This window comes from Silurus aristotelis (assembly GCF_946808225.1).
Source record: "Silurus aristotelis genome assembly, chromosome: 11".
NCBI classification, from domain to species: domain Eukaryota; kingdom Metazoa; phylum Chordata; class Actinopteri; order Siluriformes; family Siluridae; genus Silurus; species Silurus aristotelis.
Window position 1 is genome coordinate 20,373,512 of NC_139584.1, and position 17,130 is coordinate 20,390,641.

Here is a 17,130-nt window from a genome sequence, read left to right on the forward strand (position 1 = left end):
TATATATATATATATATATATATATATATATATATATATATATATATATATATGAATATATATATATATATATATATATATATATATATATATATATATATGTTATATTATTATTAATAAAGTTAATATAGTTTAATTTTAATTACAGGGAATTAATTTTATTTCACCAGTGTTATTATTTAAAATGTGTGTATGTACGATAAAAAAAAAAAAACTAATTGGAAAAATTTAAATTGATGATTGTGGGGCCCCCTAGCGTTCTCTTGGGCCCATATGCCTGGCATACTCTGCACCCCCCCCTAACGGCGCCCCTGCGTGTAATAAATATATTGTAATAATTATTATTTTCGTGATCCACGGGGAATGTTTTAAAGATCAACCCGTCGATCCACTGGCGACCACTGATCTGGGGCAATGAATTCCATAATTTTTTGTTATGCTTTTTGCCTTGGCACCATCACTGAAAACTTTCCTGCCTTTTCAAATACGTTCGATACAGACGGAGTGCGCATGCTCGGATTGACTACTTTTCTGCGCCGCGTTCTTCTCATATTTAGAATGGCAATCGGGATGTTTGGAGTTCAGGTGATAAATTAAACCCGACTTGGAGAAACTCTTACATTACACTTACATTATGTTTTGCAAATCACTCTCCGCACACCGCAGACATGTTGCTCTTATCCAGATAACCGCGTGCTGGCTGCACTTTTTATTGCGTCATTACAATTGTGTTTCTGCCGTGTTGTCTCTGTGATTTAGGTATTTCGGCCGATTTTTCGGTGCATCCCTGTAATTTATGATTGGCCTCACGCGGGCCGGACAGGGACGTACAAAGGGCCGGATGTGGCCCGCGGGCCGTAGTTTGCCCAGGTCTGCTCTAGATGATGTTGCTCTCCTTAAGGCCAAATTGATCAGGGAAAAAAAAATAGCACAATGGTATCATACACGCACCTTAAAACAGACCACTCGGAAATTAGAACGTAAATGGCGTCAAACAAAATTAACAGTATTTCAAATAGCATGGAAGAAGAGCCTTCTAAATTATAGAAAATCTCTTAGTGCTGCTAGATCAGCATATTTTTCCACCCTCATAGAAAATAACAAGCATAATCCTAGATTTTTATTCAGCACGGTAGCAAAATTAACAGGAAATAAAAGCGCTGCACTAACATGCACACCATTAATAGGTAGTAATGATTTCATGAACTTTTTTAACAATAAAATTGAAAACATCAGACAAGAAATCCAGACGATTAATATAAATCCAAATTATTTTACAAGTAACCCTGTAGACAGCAGCGTAATTATAACAGACCATCAATTACAAAGTTTTACTCCATTTCAAGAGAATGACATAATTTCATTAATTTCCTCATCAAAATCATCAACTTGCATTCTCGATCCCTTGCCTACAAGTTTCCTCATACAGATAATTCCAGAGGTAATTGAACTTTTTATACAAATAATAAACTACCAAGAGTTTACTAATAAACTCTTCAATTTAGCACTGGTTATGTTCCAAAATTCTACAAACTGGCTGTTATTAACCCCTTAATTAAGAAACCTGAACTTGACCCTTGTCAGCAGTACAACAAGTCCAATATTTCTCCTTTTATCTCCAAGATTTTACAAACCCGATTCCAAAAAAGTTTGGACACTGTACGAATTGTGAATAAAAAAGGAATGCAATAATTTACAAATCTCATAAACTTATATTTTATTCAAAATAGAATATAGATAACATATGTCAATGTCAATGTCAAATTTATTTATATAGCACCATTTATCCCAACCGAGGTTGTCCAATGTGCTGCACATATTATAATAGACAATTGCACAGAACAAATAAGCAATAAAAACATCATAATAAAACAAACATTTCAATACAACTTCCTCACTAAGTATATGCTAATTCAAAAAGATGCGTTTTTAGCAAAGTTTTAAAAACAGATAAGGATGAAACAGAGCGAATACACAGAGGTAAAGCATTCCATAATCTGGGGGCGGCTACTGAAAAAGCCCGGTCTCCTCTGCACCTCCACTTAGACTTTGGGATACATAGCAGTCTCTGGTTAGATGACTGGAGAGACAGAAACGGACGATACTCAGTAAGCAATTCCGAGAGATACGGAGGGGCCAGACCGTTTAATGATTTAAACACCAAAAGAATAATTTTGAAATTTACTCGAGAACGCACGGGCAACCAGTGCAGAGAACGTAAAAATGGGGTAATGTGCACCCGTTTTTTTGTACTGGTTAAAAGTCTAGCAGCTGCATTTTGAACTATTTGTAGCCGGGATAAAGCTGACTGGCTAATCCCAAAATATAGTGAGTTACAGTAATCCAGTATGGTCGTAATCAAAGCATGGATTAATTGTTCACAATTTTTACTCGTCAAAATGGGTTTAACTTTAGCTAATAGTCTAAGCTGAAAGAAGCATGATCTGACCACTGTATTTATGTGTTTGTCAAATTTCAGCTTATCATCAAAGATAACCCCTAAATTTTTAACCCAAGGTTTTACAGAGGGAGATAAATCCCCAAAATTGATTTTTGGTGAACTAACAGAGTCTGAAGGACCGAATACTATTATCTCTGTTTTACTCTCATTAAAATTCAGAAAATTTAAAGACAGCCAGGCTTTCACATCAGCCAAACAAGTCATGAGTGCTTCTATGCCATTGGAACTCTTTTTTAAGGGCAAATATATTTGAGTGTCATCTGCATAGCAGTGGAATGACAGACCATGCTTCCTAAAAATAGATCCCAATGGCAGCATATACAAAGAAAAAAGAATCGGAGCCAAGATGGAACCCTGGGGTACACCGCATGCTAGAGGAGCTGACTCAGATGAGTGTTCACCCATATTAACATTAAAACGTCTATTTAAAAGATATGAATTAAACCATTCAAGAGCGCTTCCTGTTATGCCCGCGCAATGCTCCAGGCGAGTAAGAAGGACTGCATGGTCAACAGTGTCAAACGCAGCATTCAAATCTAGGAGCACAAGCACAGAATGGTTTCCAGAGTCACCAGTAAGTAGAATATAATTTAAAACCTTCAGAAGTGCAGTCTCTGTAGAGTGAAATTTTCGAAAACCTGTTCAAATATCAAATGTTGAAAGTGAGACATTTTGAAATGTCATGCCAAATATTGCCTCATTTTAGATTTCATGTGAGCTACACATTCCAAAAAAGTTGGGACAGGTAGCAATAAGAGGCCGGAAAAGTTAAATGTACATATAAGGAACAGCTGGAGGACCAATTTGCAACTTATTAGGTCAATTGGCAACATGATTGGGTATAAAAAGAGCCTCTCAGAGTGGCAGTGTCTCTTAGAAGTCAAGATAGACAGAGGATCACCAATTTCCCCAATGCTGCGGTGAAAAATAGTGGGGCAATATCAGAAAGGAGTTTCTCAGAGAAAAATTGCACAGTTTGAAGTTATCATCATCATCTACAGTGCATAATATCATCCAAAGATTCAGAGAATCTGGAACAATCCCTGTGCGTAAGGGTCAAACCTGGAAAACCATACCGGATGCCCATGATCTTTGGGCACTTAGACGACACTGCATCACATACAGGAATGCTACTGTAATGGAAATCAACATGGACTCAGGAATACATTGTCGGTAAACACAGTCAACCATCCCATTTGCCGTTGCTGGCTAAAACTCTAGGTAAAAAAAAAGCCACATCTAAACATGATCCAGATCCAGAAGCGCAGGCGTTTTTTCTGGGCCGAGGCCCATTTAAAATGGATTGTGGCAAAGTGAAAAACTGTTCTGTAGTCAGACGAATCAAAATTTTAAGTTCTTTTTGGAAAACTGGGACCCCATGTCATCCGGACTAAAGAGGATAAGGACAACCAAAGTTGTGATCATCTCTCAGTTTAAAAGCCTGCATTACTGATGGTATGGGGTTGCATGAGTGCGTGTGGCATAGGCAGCTTACACATCTGGAACGGCACTATCAATGCTGAAAGGTATATCCAAGTTCTAGAACAACATATGCTACCATCCAGACGTCGTCTCTTTCAGGGAAGACCTTGCATTTTCCAACATGACATTGCCATGCATTCCTGCATTTAAAAAAAATCTTTAAGAAATACTTCATATGTAAATACATAAAATCAGTCCTGGAGCATGGCCTTGTCCCAACTTGTTTGAGATGTGTTGATGCAATGAAATAAAAAATCAACGTATTTTCTCTTTCAAAATTATACTTTTTCTCAGTTTAAACATTTGATATGTCATCTGTGTTGTATTCTGAATAAAATATTGAAATTTGAAACATAATTGCATTCTCTTTTTATTCACAATTTGTACAGTGTCCCAACATTTTTAGAATCGGGTTTGTAGAAAAGGTTCTAGCACAGCAGTAATGCTCACACCTACTTAGGAATAACATTTTTGAAATGTATTAGTCTTAATTCATGCTATTAGCATAGCACAGAGACAGTGCTAGTTAACCTGTTAGCCTTTGCCACAGCTTTTGGGACTTACAGTTGAAAATGCCCTACCTAAATTTAAATGTTAACAGTTCCTAATAAAAGTGGGCTACATACACAATTTAAATATATAGGTGACAAGAAGACATTTTGAGCTTTACTGTCCTATGTCAGGATCAGTCCTTTTCTCTCTCCTACTGTTTGAGAGCCACCTGCTAAACTCAGGTCCCCACGCATATTCTATTCGTACAGTCTGCATATAAATTAATAGCTGACCATTAAAGGCTATTGTATACATGTTTGGCTATTGATATTGATTTAGCATTCGTATTGATGGCCAGGTAGGCAGACAAGCTATTGTTTTACAGTCATGGCCATTCATATTGATGTCCGGCCATTCCAATCTCCAGAACTGAGAGATGCATTTACTTCCTGGTTAGTCACTGGGCACATGATCCTCTCTTTGACCAGTAAGAATTTGTAAAGAGTAATAAAACCAAGACTCACCGTTGGGGAATAAAATCCTCCCAAATATAGTTATAATCCTGCACTTATTGGCTACATTTTCCATCAATCATTTTGTTTTCATAATGCTACTGACTGGAAATAAAAGGTTTAAAATGATAGGTTGTGCATAATAAAAATGTCATGGCACCTGCAGACTGAGTGTATACTCAAGCCCGAGATTCCGCCTCCTTTACGTTTTTTTTTTTGTGTGTGTGTGTGTGTGTGTGTGTGTGTGTGTGTGTGTGTGTGTGTGTGTGTGGTCTCATTTGTTTTGTAACACTATATTCTACCAGCCATATATATATATATATACAGTGGGTACGGAAAGTATTCAGACCCCCTTAAATTTTTCACTCTTTTTTATTTTGCAGCCATTTGCTAAAATCATTTAAGTTCATTTCTTTTCCTCATTAATGTACACATAGCACCCCATACTGACAGAAAAACACAGAATTGTTGACACTGTTGCAGATTTATTAAAAAAGAAAAACTGAAATATCACATGGTCCTAAGTATTCAGACCCTTTGCTCAGTATTTAGTAGAAGCCCCCTTTTGATCTAATACAGCCAGGAGTCTTTTTGGGAAAGATGCAACAAGTCTTTCACACCTGGATTTGGGGATCCTCTGCCATTCCTCCTTGCAGATCCTCTCCAGTTCTGTCAGGTTGGACGGTAAACGTTGGTGGACAGCTATTTTTAGGTCTCTCCAGAGATGCTCAATTGGGTTTAAGTCAGGGCTCTGGCTGGGCCATTCAAGAACAGTCACGGAGTTGTTGTGAAGCCACTCCTTCGTTATTTTAGCTGTGTGCTTAGGGTCATTGTCTTGTTGGAAGGTAAACCTTTAGCCCAGTCTGAGGTCCAAAGCACTCTGGAGAAGGTTTTCGTCCAGGATATCCCTGTGCTTGGCCGCATTCATCTTTCCCTTGATTGCAACCAGTCGTCCTGTCCCTGAAGCTGAAAAACACCCACACAGCATGATGCTGCCACCACCATGCTTCACTGTTGAGACTGTATTGGACAAGGGATGAGCAGTGCCTGGTTTTCTCCACACATACCGCTTAGAATTAAGGCCAAAAAGTTCTATCTTGGTCTCATCAGACCAGAGAATCTTATTTCTCACCATCTTGGAGAACTCCATGCGGGTTTTCATGTGTCCTGCACTGAGGAGAGGCTTCCGTCGGGCCACTCTGCTATAAAGCCCCACTGGTGAAGGGCTGCAGTGATGGTTGACTTTCTAAAACTTTCTCCCATCTCCCGACTGCATCTCTGGAGCTCAGCCACAGTGATCTTTGGGTTCTTCTTTACCTCTCTCACCAAGGCTCTTCTCCCCCGATAGCTCAGTTTGGCCGGACGGCCAGCTCTAGGAAGGGTTCTGGTCGTCCCAAACGTCTTCCATTTAAGGATTACGGAGGCCACTGTGCTCTTAGGAACCTTTAGTGCTGCAGAAATTTTTTTGGAACCTTGGCCAGATCTGTGCCTTGCCACAATTCTGTCTCTGAGCTCTTCAGGCAGTTCCTTTGACCTTAATGATTCTCATTTGCTCTGACATGCATTGTGATCTGTAAGGTCTTATATAAACAGGTGTGTGGCTTTCCTAATCAAGTCGAATCAGTATAATCAAAAATTTCTGGACTCAAATGAAGGTGTAGAACCATCTCAAGGATGATCAGAAGAAATGGAGAGCACCTGAGTTAAATATATGAGTGTCACAGCAAAGGGTCTGAATACTTAGGACCATGTGATATTTCAGTTTTTCTTTTTTAATATATCTGCAAAAAGGTCAACAATTCTGTGTTTTTCTGTCAGTATGGGGAGCTGTGTGTACATTCATGAGGAAAATAAATGAACTTAAATGATTTTAGCAAATGGCTGCAATATAACAAAAAGTGAAAAATTTAAGGGGGTCTGAATACTTTCCGTACCCACTGTATATACAGTGAGGAAAATAAGTATTTGAACACCCAGCTATTTTGCAAGTTCTTCCACTTAGAAATCATGGAGGGGTCTGAAATGGAGGGGTCTTCCACTGTGAGAGACATAATCTAAAAAAAAAAATCCAGAAATCACAATGTATGATTTTTTAACTATTTATTTGTATGATACAGCTGCAAATAAGTATTTGAACACCTGAGAAAGTCAATGTTAATATTTGGTAAAGTAGCATTTGTTTGCAATTACAGAGGTCAAACGTTTCCTGTAGTTTTTTACCAGGTTTGCACACACTGCAGGAGGGATTTTGGCCCACTCCTCCACACAGATCTTCTCTAGATCAGTCAGGTTTCTGGCTTGTCGCTGAGAAACACGGAGTTTGAGCTTCCTCCCAAGGATTCTCTATTGGGTTAAGGTCTGGAGACTGGCTAGGCCACGCCGGAACCTTGATATGCTTCTTACAGAGCCACTCCTTGGTTATCCTGGCTGTGTGCTTCGGGTCATTGTCATGTTGGAAGACCCAGCCTTGACCCATCTTCAATGCTCTAACTGAGGGAAGGAGGTTGTTCCCCAAAATCTCGCAATACATGGCCCCGGTCATCCTCTCCTAAATACAATACATTTGCCCTGTCCCATGTGCAGAAAAAAACCCCTAAAGCATGATGCTACCACCCCCATGCTTCACAGTAGGGATGGTGTTCTTGGGATGGTACTCATCATTCTTCTTCCTCCAAACACGTTTAGTGGAATTATGACCCAAAAGTTCTATTTTGGTCTCATCTGACCACATGACTTTCTCCCATGACTCCTCTGGATCATCCAAATGGTCATTGGCAAACTTAAGACGTGCCTGGACAAGTCCTGGTTTAAACAGGGGAACCTTCCGTGCCATGCATGATTTCAAACCATGACGTCTTAGTGTATTACCAACAGTAACCTTGGAAACGGTGGTCCCAGCTCTTTTCAGGTCATTGACCAGCTCCTCCCGTGTAGTTCTGGGCTGATTTCTCACCTTCCTTGGGATCATTGAGACCCCACGAGGTGAGATCTTGCATGGAGCCCCAGTCCGAGGGAGATTGACAGTCATGTTTAGCTTCTTCCATTTTTTAATGATTGCTCCAACAGTGGACCTTTTTTCACCAAGCTGCTTGGCAATTTCCCCGTAGCCCTTTCCAGCCTTGTGAAGGTGTACAATTTTGTCTCTAGTGTCTTTGGACAACTCTTTGGTCTTGGCCATGTTAGTAGTTGGATTCTTACTGATTTTATGGGGTGGACAGGTGTCTTTATGCAGCTAACGACCTCAAACAGGTGCATCTAATTTAGGATAATAAATGTAGTGGAGGTGGACATTTTAAAGGCAGACTAACAGGTCTTTGAGGGTCAGAATTCTAGCTAATAGACAGGTGTTCAAATACTTATTTGCAGCTGTATCATACAAATAAAGTTTAAAAATCATATATTGTGATTATGTCTCTCACAGTGGACATGCACCTACGATGACAATTTCAGACCCCTCCATGATTTCTAAGTGGGAGAACTTGCAAAATAGCAGGGTGTTCAAATACTTATTTTCAGTGTTGGGCAAAGTTACTTTTTAAAGTAATGCATTACAATATTGAGTTACTCCCCAAAAAAGTAACTAATTATGTTACTTAGTTACTTTTAATGGAAAGTAATGCGTTATATTACTTTTGCGTTACTTGTATCTCTTTCACGCCTTACAGGTGTAACAGGTGTAATATAGATAATTGCCTTAATAACTTTTGAGAACAATAAGATGATCGACTAAATTTTGACCACAAGGCTGAACACTTTCCAGTGCTCTTCTGTACACTGCTTTGCAATCTGCCCCGTCCTCGTCTACATCATTCTCTGCTTCATCATCAGCTTGCAACATTCTGAACGCTTTTACAAAGTTTGCACTATTATCAGTGACCGTGGCAGTTTATCTTCCCACAAAGAGCATACGAGCTGTGAATTTGCTCTCTATCTCCGCTGTGATGGCATCGTACATGTGTCTCCCACGGAGAACTTTTATTCTGAGCAGTCCATAGATCTGCAGTGCTGGAAAGTCAGCAAAAGTTTTCTATATTTCTGTCTCCATTTTGCATATATTGAACATTATACACACACACACACACACACACACACACACACACACACATCTCCACTTCTGAGCAGCTTCTGTTCCCGCGGCTCGCACACATGAGTGCGCGATTCTACGTGACTACGTTCATTTTAATTCAGTATTTTTTTTTTTTATGCAAAATAATTTAACTGAAAAGTAACCGCGCATTACTTTTTTAAAAAAGTAACTCAGATATTAATGTGTAAATTTATAAAGTAACGCGCTACTCCAGAAAAGTAATATTATTACGTAACGCACGTTACTTGTAACGCGTTACCCCAAACTCTGCTTATTTTCCTCACTGTATATTCAAAGCACAAGTAGAAACCTAAGTGGAGAAATTATGTAAAAATATAAAAAATGAGGAGTCATAGGTTAATAGGCACAACACATCATCAGATAATTAAGAACATAGGAAAATATTTGCAAGAAATTGTATAAGAGATCCAATGTCCTAAACACACAGTAAGTACGATGTTTCTATTAGAGCATGAGCTTAAGATGCAGGCAGGATGAAAGTAAGACAGGAAGTTCTATATAAAGAAGTATTATGGCATAAAGAAATATATTTTAAGAAGATTTAAAGAAAGAAAAACTAAGTAAAAGACGAGAGCTATGAAAAATAGGAAAAGCATTTGAAGAAAAGTGCTGGTGTGTTCAAACTAAAGCCTTGGTTTGTAAAACTAGAAAAAAATGAACACATTTTTATGCAAAGTGTACACAAAACAAAACAAAGGACGATTTGTAGACATAGGAAAAAAAACCCAGACAAGATTTTAAGAAAAGGTGTGAATATTGTGGTGGATGATCTGTTGCATTGTTATGTGCCAAAATGCACGATCAGAGATACCCATCAAGAGATATTTTTTGTACATGTAAATAAAAATCATATTGAGGTGAATGAGGCCTCATAGAAATGGTTGGAATTTTACTAAGAAAAGGTATAAACTTACCAGAAAACACGTAAGCAAAAGGTGGGATATGCAAAGCCTCGCAAAATGATTGGTGTATGTAAATTAGTAAGGAGGAAAAGTTAGAGACAAATATGTAAATTTAAGTGTATATGGTGTAAAAAACGTTCAATATTTGCCACAAAAATTTGCACTTGCATGTGAAAGCTGACAGGTGCCATTGTTGTCAAAATGGTTCTCTCCCAAGAGCTCCATAGGACGGGCCTGAAATGACTGCAATAAAGCTGATTTGCTCCTTCTCATTCATGACTGGAAGATGTCTTTATTTGGTTTGTTCATATATTATTTGAATACATGAACTTGAAGTTTTGATATTGGTAATTGATTAGTGAATAGCTAAAACTAATTTGAGTATTGAGCCACTTAATTATGTCTACTTGGACATGGGGCCTGAGTTACAACAGGACTGAAATAAGAATAAGATGGTGAAAACTGAAGGAGGAAGAGTGTAGTGTGAAGTTCAGAGAAGAGGTTAGACAGGGGCTTGGTGGTGGTGAAGAGGTGCTGGATGATTGGGGAACTACTGCAGAAGTGATAAGGGAGACAGCTAGAAAGGTACTTGTTGTGACATCTGGAAATAGAAAGGAAGACAAATAGAAATAGTGGTGGAATGGGAAAGTAAAGGAGAGCATAGGGAGAAAAAGGTTTGCAACACTGAAGTGGGATCGACAGAGAGATAAGAAAAGTAGGCAGGACTACAAGGAGATGTGGCAGCAGGTAAAGAGGGATTTAGCAAAAGCCAAGGAAAAGGCATATAAGGAGCTGTATGAGAAGTTGGACACTAAGGAGGGAGAAAAGGATTTGTACCGATTGGCCAGGCAGAGGGACCGAGCTGGGAAGGATGTGCTGCAAGTAAGAGCAATAAAGGATGGAGATGGAAATGTGTTGACTACTGAGGAGAGTGCATTGAGAAGATGGAGGGAGTATTTTGAGCAGCTGATGAACGAGGAAAATGAGAGAGAGAGAGAGAGAGAGAGAGAGAGAGAGAGAGAGAGAGAGAGAGAGAGAGAGGGTTGGATGATATGGAGATTGTAAAGCAAAAAGTGGATAGGATTAGTGAGGAGAAGGTGAGAGCAGCGAATAAGAGGATAAAGAGTGAAAAGTCATTTGGTAGTTGGACCAGATGACATACCGGTAGAAGCATGGAGATGTTTAGGAGAGATGATAGTGGAGTTTCTCTGGTCCTTAGCGCCGCGCCAGTGCGACTGATATCCTATTGCTCTCAGGTGTTAATTTTTTAACAATAGATTAAATAAAAAGGGACAAGAGTAACCTTGACTAACATCATTCTAAAGGGCTAAGGCTCAAGCAGCGATTTTAGATCACTGTTTGTCGATGGAAAATGTATTTGCTCAATGTGTGTAAGCAGTACACACAAACAACATGCATTAAAAAATGTTGTACTTACACATTTATTGTAATAATGAGTCACCAACACATCCACTGCTGCAAATCTCGGTTTATTAGGAAAGATAAGGCTCCACTTAACAACATGACTGCGGCCAAGCAAAAAAATTACAAATTTTCAACTAATTTTACTGTAGAGTTTTTGAGAAAAGTAAAGACAAAATCACTTCAAACATTCAGTGCATTTTTATCATGTCTCATATATCATATGATAATATATATCATATGATGTGATATATAATATGATATATGATATCATATATCATATATCATATCATATCTCACCGCAGTAACAACATGCCGTAGAGCATTTTTGCTCCAACCAAACAATAGTGCTGTAATTTAGATGGTTATTCTTTTGTTTAAACAGAAAACTTTGGTTGGTGTTTGTCTGTATATATTTCAAAATAACTTTCAAATTAAAAATGACATCTTGCTGTTAAAAAGAAACAAATATGGCTGGTAGAATATAGTGTTACAAAACAAATAAGACCACAATAAGAAACAGAGTCTCTGGTTACAGTCCATAGGCAGGTGTCAAGGTGACGTTTATTATGCACCACCTATCATTTCCAGCCAGTTGCAGTATGGAAACTAAATGATTGATGGAAAATATAGCGAATAAGTGCAGGATTTAAACGAAATATGGGAGGATTTCATTCCTCACGTGGGTGAGTCTTAGTTAAATTACTCTTTACAAATACATTATTAGTGAACCAGTGACAGACCATGAAATGGATGCAGCTTTCAGTCCTGCTCAAATAGCTGTTTTCAGATCGTGCTAACTTTCTTTTTTTTTTTTTTTACAAAATTAAAAAACAAAGAAAAAAAGTTGTTTTATCGGAGACTTGCACAAAGCAGCAATGTGGAAAATATTCTTGGGTCGGAGTAACAACAGAGACTTGGAAATCTGCATGAAGATGGAAAAGTCTGAGCATATTTTACATCTGTAAGTTACAATATATCTCTCTTGGAATGGCCAGACATCAATATGAATGGTCATGACTGTAAAGCAATAGCTTTTCTGGCTACCTGGCCATCAATATGAATGCCAAATCAATATCAATAGCCAAACATGTATAACAATAGCCTTTGATAGTGAGCCATTTATGTATGTGCAGACTGTATAAATAGAGTATAAATGGCCACCTGAGTTTCAGACATAGTCTCAGATAAATGTTAGTAGGAATCAGATTTGTCAGGAATATCTTTATAAAATGTGAAATATAAACTCAGGAGACATGTGGCTTTCAACCCAGTACTTTTCTGGATTGCTCCAGGACTGATTTCACACACACACACACACACACACACACACACACACACACACACACACACACACACACACACACACACACACACACACACACACATATATATATATACAGTGGGTACGGAAAGTATTCAGACCCCCTTAAATTTTTCACTCTTTTTTATTTTGCAGCCATTTGCTAAAATCATTTAGGTTCATTCTTCTTCCTCATGAATGTACACATAGCACCCTATATTGACAGAAAAACACAGAATTGTTGACACTGTTGCAGATTTATTAAAAAAGAAAAACTAAAATATCACATGGTCCTAAGTATTCAGACCCTTTGCTCAGTATTTAGTAGAAGCCCCCTTTTGATCTAATTCAGCCAGGAGTCTTTTTGGGAAAGATGCAACAAGTTTTTCACACCTGGATTCAGGGATCCTCTGCCATTCCTCCTTGCAGATCCTCTCCATTTCTGTCAGGTTGGACGGTAAACGTTGGTGGACAGCCATTTTTAGGTCTCTCCAGAGATGCTCAATTGGGTTTAAGTCATTGCTCTGGCTGGGCCATTCAAGAACAGTCACAGAGTTGTTGTGAAGCCACTCCTTCGTTATTTTAGCTGTGTGCTTAGGGTCATTGTCTTGTTGGGAGGTAAACCTTCAGCCCAGTCTGAGGTCCAAAGCACTCTGGAGAAGGTTTTCGTCCAGGATATCCCTGTACTTGGCCGCATTCATTTTTCCCTTGATTGCAACCAGTCGTCCTGTCCCTGCAGCTGAAAAACACCCCCAAAGCATGATGCTGCCACCACCATGCTTCATTGTTGAGACTGTACTGGACAGGTGATGAGCAGTGCCTGGTTTTCTCCACACATACCGCTTAGAATTAAGGCCAAAAAGTTCTATCTTGGTCTCATCAGACCAGAGAATCTTATTTCTTACCATCTTGGAGAACTCCATGCGAGTTTTCATGTGTCCTGCACTGAGGAGAGGCTTCCGTCGGGCCACTCTGCTATAAAGCCCCACTGGTGAAGGGCTGCAGTGATGGTTGACTTTCTACAACTTTCTCCCATCTCCCGACTGCATCTCTGAAGCTCAGCCACAGTGATCTTTGGGTTCTTCTTTACCTCTCTTACCAAGGCTCTTCTCCCCAGATAGCTCAGTTTGGCCGGACGGCCAGCTCTAGGAAGGGTTCTGGTCGTCCCAAACGTCTTCCATTTGAGGATTACGGAGGCCACTGTGCTCTTAGGAACCTTAAGTGCAGCAAAAAATTTTTTGGAACCTTGGCCAGATCTGTGCCTTGCCACAATTCTGTCTCTGAGCTCTTCAGGCAGTTCCTTTGACCTTAATGATTCTCATTTGCTCTGACATGCATTGTGATCTGTAAGGTCTTATATAAACAGGTGTGTGGCTTTCCTAATCAAGTCCAATCAGTATAATAAAAAATTTCTGGACTCAAATGAAGGTGTAGAACCATCTCAAGGATGATCAGAAGAAATGGAAAGCACCTGAGTTAAATATATGAGTGTCACAGCAAAGGGTCTGAATACTTAGGACCATGTGATATTTCAGTTTTTCTTTTTTAATAAACCTGCAAAAAAGTCAACAATTCTGTGTTTTTCTGTCAGTATGGGGTGCTATGAGTACATTCATAAGGAAAAGAAATGAACTTAAATGATTTTAGCAAATGGCTGCAATATAACAAAAAGTGAAAAATTTAAGGGGGTCTGAATACTTTCCGTACCCACTGTATATATATATATATATATATATATATATATATATATATATATATATATATATATATATATATATATATATATATAAATTTCAATTCACAAAATGTATATCCATGGCACTTCATGATATATAACTTAATATTGTTAGGCGTGGAGCGGAGGCGGAAGCCGGAGTAACGGCAAACAGAAACTTTATTTAACAAAGGCAGAGCCAACACAAAATACCCGCGTAGATAGGGATAATCCGGCAAACGGCAGTCCAATAATACCATCCACGGTGCGTTATCGAGGAAGCGCGGCGTGGAGGAAGCGACGGGGAAGCGTCGGAAGTCCGAGGTGCGCTGGGGAAGGAAAACGCAGCCGTGGAGTGAGCGAGGAGTCCGGGAGGAGAAGGTATGTAGCGGGTGCAGCATACACACGACCACGCATGAACACATACAATAACGGACGGGGAGCGTGGGTGAGTGAGCAGGATATATAGGAGCTTGGGGAGAGTGAATAACAAGCTCCCGGTGTGCGTGATTTGAGCTGAGTAATGTACAATGTATATTATTAATGCTTTTGTTTCTATTTGCAGGGGTCAAATTTGATGACGGCTGAAAATGACAAAATCAAAAATGAAGCTGTTACTGTTTCTTAGCATTTTTGGTTTTCTAAGTTTCATCTTAATTCTAAAGTGGAAGCATGTTTGCATGCATACTTCTATTTACAATGTTGGAACTCTTTATAAAAGCAAGCCCACATCTACAATCAGTAGTTTGGATATACGCAAAACCCCTAAGTCTTCCTCCAACTCCATAACCCCTATTAAAAACTCCAGCCATTTTGCAGTGTCCGCATTTATTGATCACAGGATTAATAAAGCTATTCGAGTTATCAGCATAATAAAAAGAAACAGTATACAGCCACTTTATTGCCGCTACTGCAACAATGGCCAAGCATGCGAGTTTAGTAAAGCTGAAAATAAGATACACAGCAATCATTTTCAATACCCATTTGGTGCATCAGATGTGTTGTGCCAGGGTAAAAACACAGACAATGTAACACACGTCACCATTTCAGCTGAAACAGCTGATAAAATGTCAGATGTTAATAACCTACTCTTCTTGCCAGTAAAGAATAGAGTGATTAATGTAAGTACAACTTCACCATCTCTATCTCAAATCTTTTTGGAAACTACAATAATGTTCTGCAGTTTGTTCAAACCATGGAGATGTACAAGCTTCTTGGTGTACAACGTGTCATAATCTACAACACCAGCTGTGGTTCTGACTTGGAAAAACTTCTACAGCACTATGAAAAAGAGGGAAATCCAGAGATTGTGCCATGGCCTATTGATCAGTTCCTTACTCCTTCTGTAGGATGGAACATTGCATTGAATAAAGGGGACATCCAGTATTATGGTCAGTTGGTAACTCTTAATGAGTGCATTTATAGGCAAATGTATGAGTCCAAATATGTCCTGTTGAATGACATTGATGAGATCATCATGCCCTATAAGTATGCCAACCTTGCATTACTGATAGAAGCTTTGCAACAGGAGCACAATGATGTGACTGTATTTCTCATAGAGAACCACGTTTTCCCAAAGACACAGTTTGAAGAAAGTGGAAAGTTTCGCCGACTGGAATGAAAAAATATTCCTGGTATCAATATTATGGAACACATTTACAGAGAACCAGATCGAAAAAATATTTTGAACCCCAGAAAGATGATCATCAACCCCAGGAGCGTGATGCAAACCTCAGTACATTCCACCCTGAAACACACTGGACAAGTCTATCAATGTTCCTCATGGTGTGTGTCGGCTTGTTCATGTGAGAACACCATTACAGGGGAATCTTAACAAGACGCAATTATTTGTTGACACAAGAGTATGGGACTTTCAGCAAGAACTAATAAGAAATGTGGATAGTGCCCTGCAATTATCAGGATTGTTAAAATGTCAAGAATGATATAGGTTATTTTATTCTTTTTTTTATTTTATTTTTTTTTATTTTACAATGAGAATAATTTTGTTGAATTCTATTTAATGTTGTAAGAACAAAAAAACGTAGCTGTTTTCTGTTTTATGTGTAAATTATGCTGTGGTCAGTATGTGTAACAGGGTACCTGAATGACGCAGACACTGGCCCAGCTTCAGCTAATATTAAACATCAGAAAAAAATATATATGTCAGGCGTGAACGAAGGCGGAAGCCAAAGTGAAAGCAAATCGCGTTTTATTGAACCAAAAAAGGGAGAGCCAACATAAAGCACCCGCAGCGCGGGATAAACCGGCAAACGGCAGTCCGTAAATAATATCCACGGTGCAGGAGGAAGGAAGCGCGGCGCGGAGGCAGCGACGGGGAAGCGTCGGTAGTCCGAGGTGCACTGGGGGTGATGCACGCTACCGTGGAGAGAGCGCGGAGTCCGGGAAGAGACGGAGCGTAGCGGGAGAAGCATACGCGGAGAGAAGCATCACCGTGAACCTGCACACACACGCGCGCGCGCACACACACAGCAAGCGTATGTGAGTGTGAGGCTTTTATAGGTGGTGTAATGGGTGCATGAAATTAGTCCCAGGTGATCGGGATGAGCCCGATTGCAATGAGCCTCGTGCGGGCGGGGCACGCCCGAGAGCAAGAGCGAGGTGCGTCGGGGAATCCCGGGGTATGACAGCCTCCGAAGGGGGCGTGGCAGGGGGATTCCTGACAATATATATATATCTTATTAAATTTAAAATGGCATAGGAGTTTATATAAAGT

General features: G+C 39.4%; 1 pseudogene across 1 annotated transcript; it reads left to right on the plus strand.

Annotated features, from left to right (window-relative positions):
• The first annotated feature begins 1,956 nt into the window (after nt 1-1,956).
• On the plus strand, nt 1,957-16,339 carry LOC310733721 (annotated as a pseudogene). The gene is made up of 3 exons: nt 1,957-1,980; nt 14,643-14,777; nt 15,523-16,339. The product of its transcript is annotated as an uncharacterized misc_RNA (transcript).
• Nucleotides 16,340-17,130: the final 791 nt, after the last annotated feature.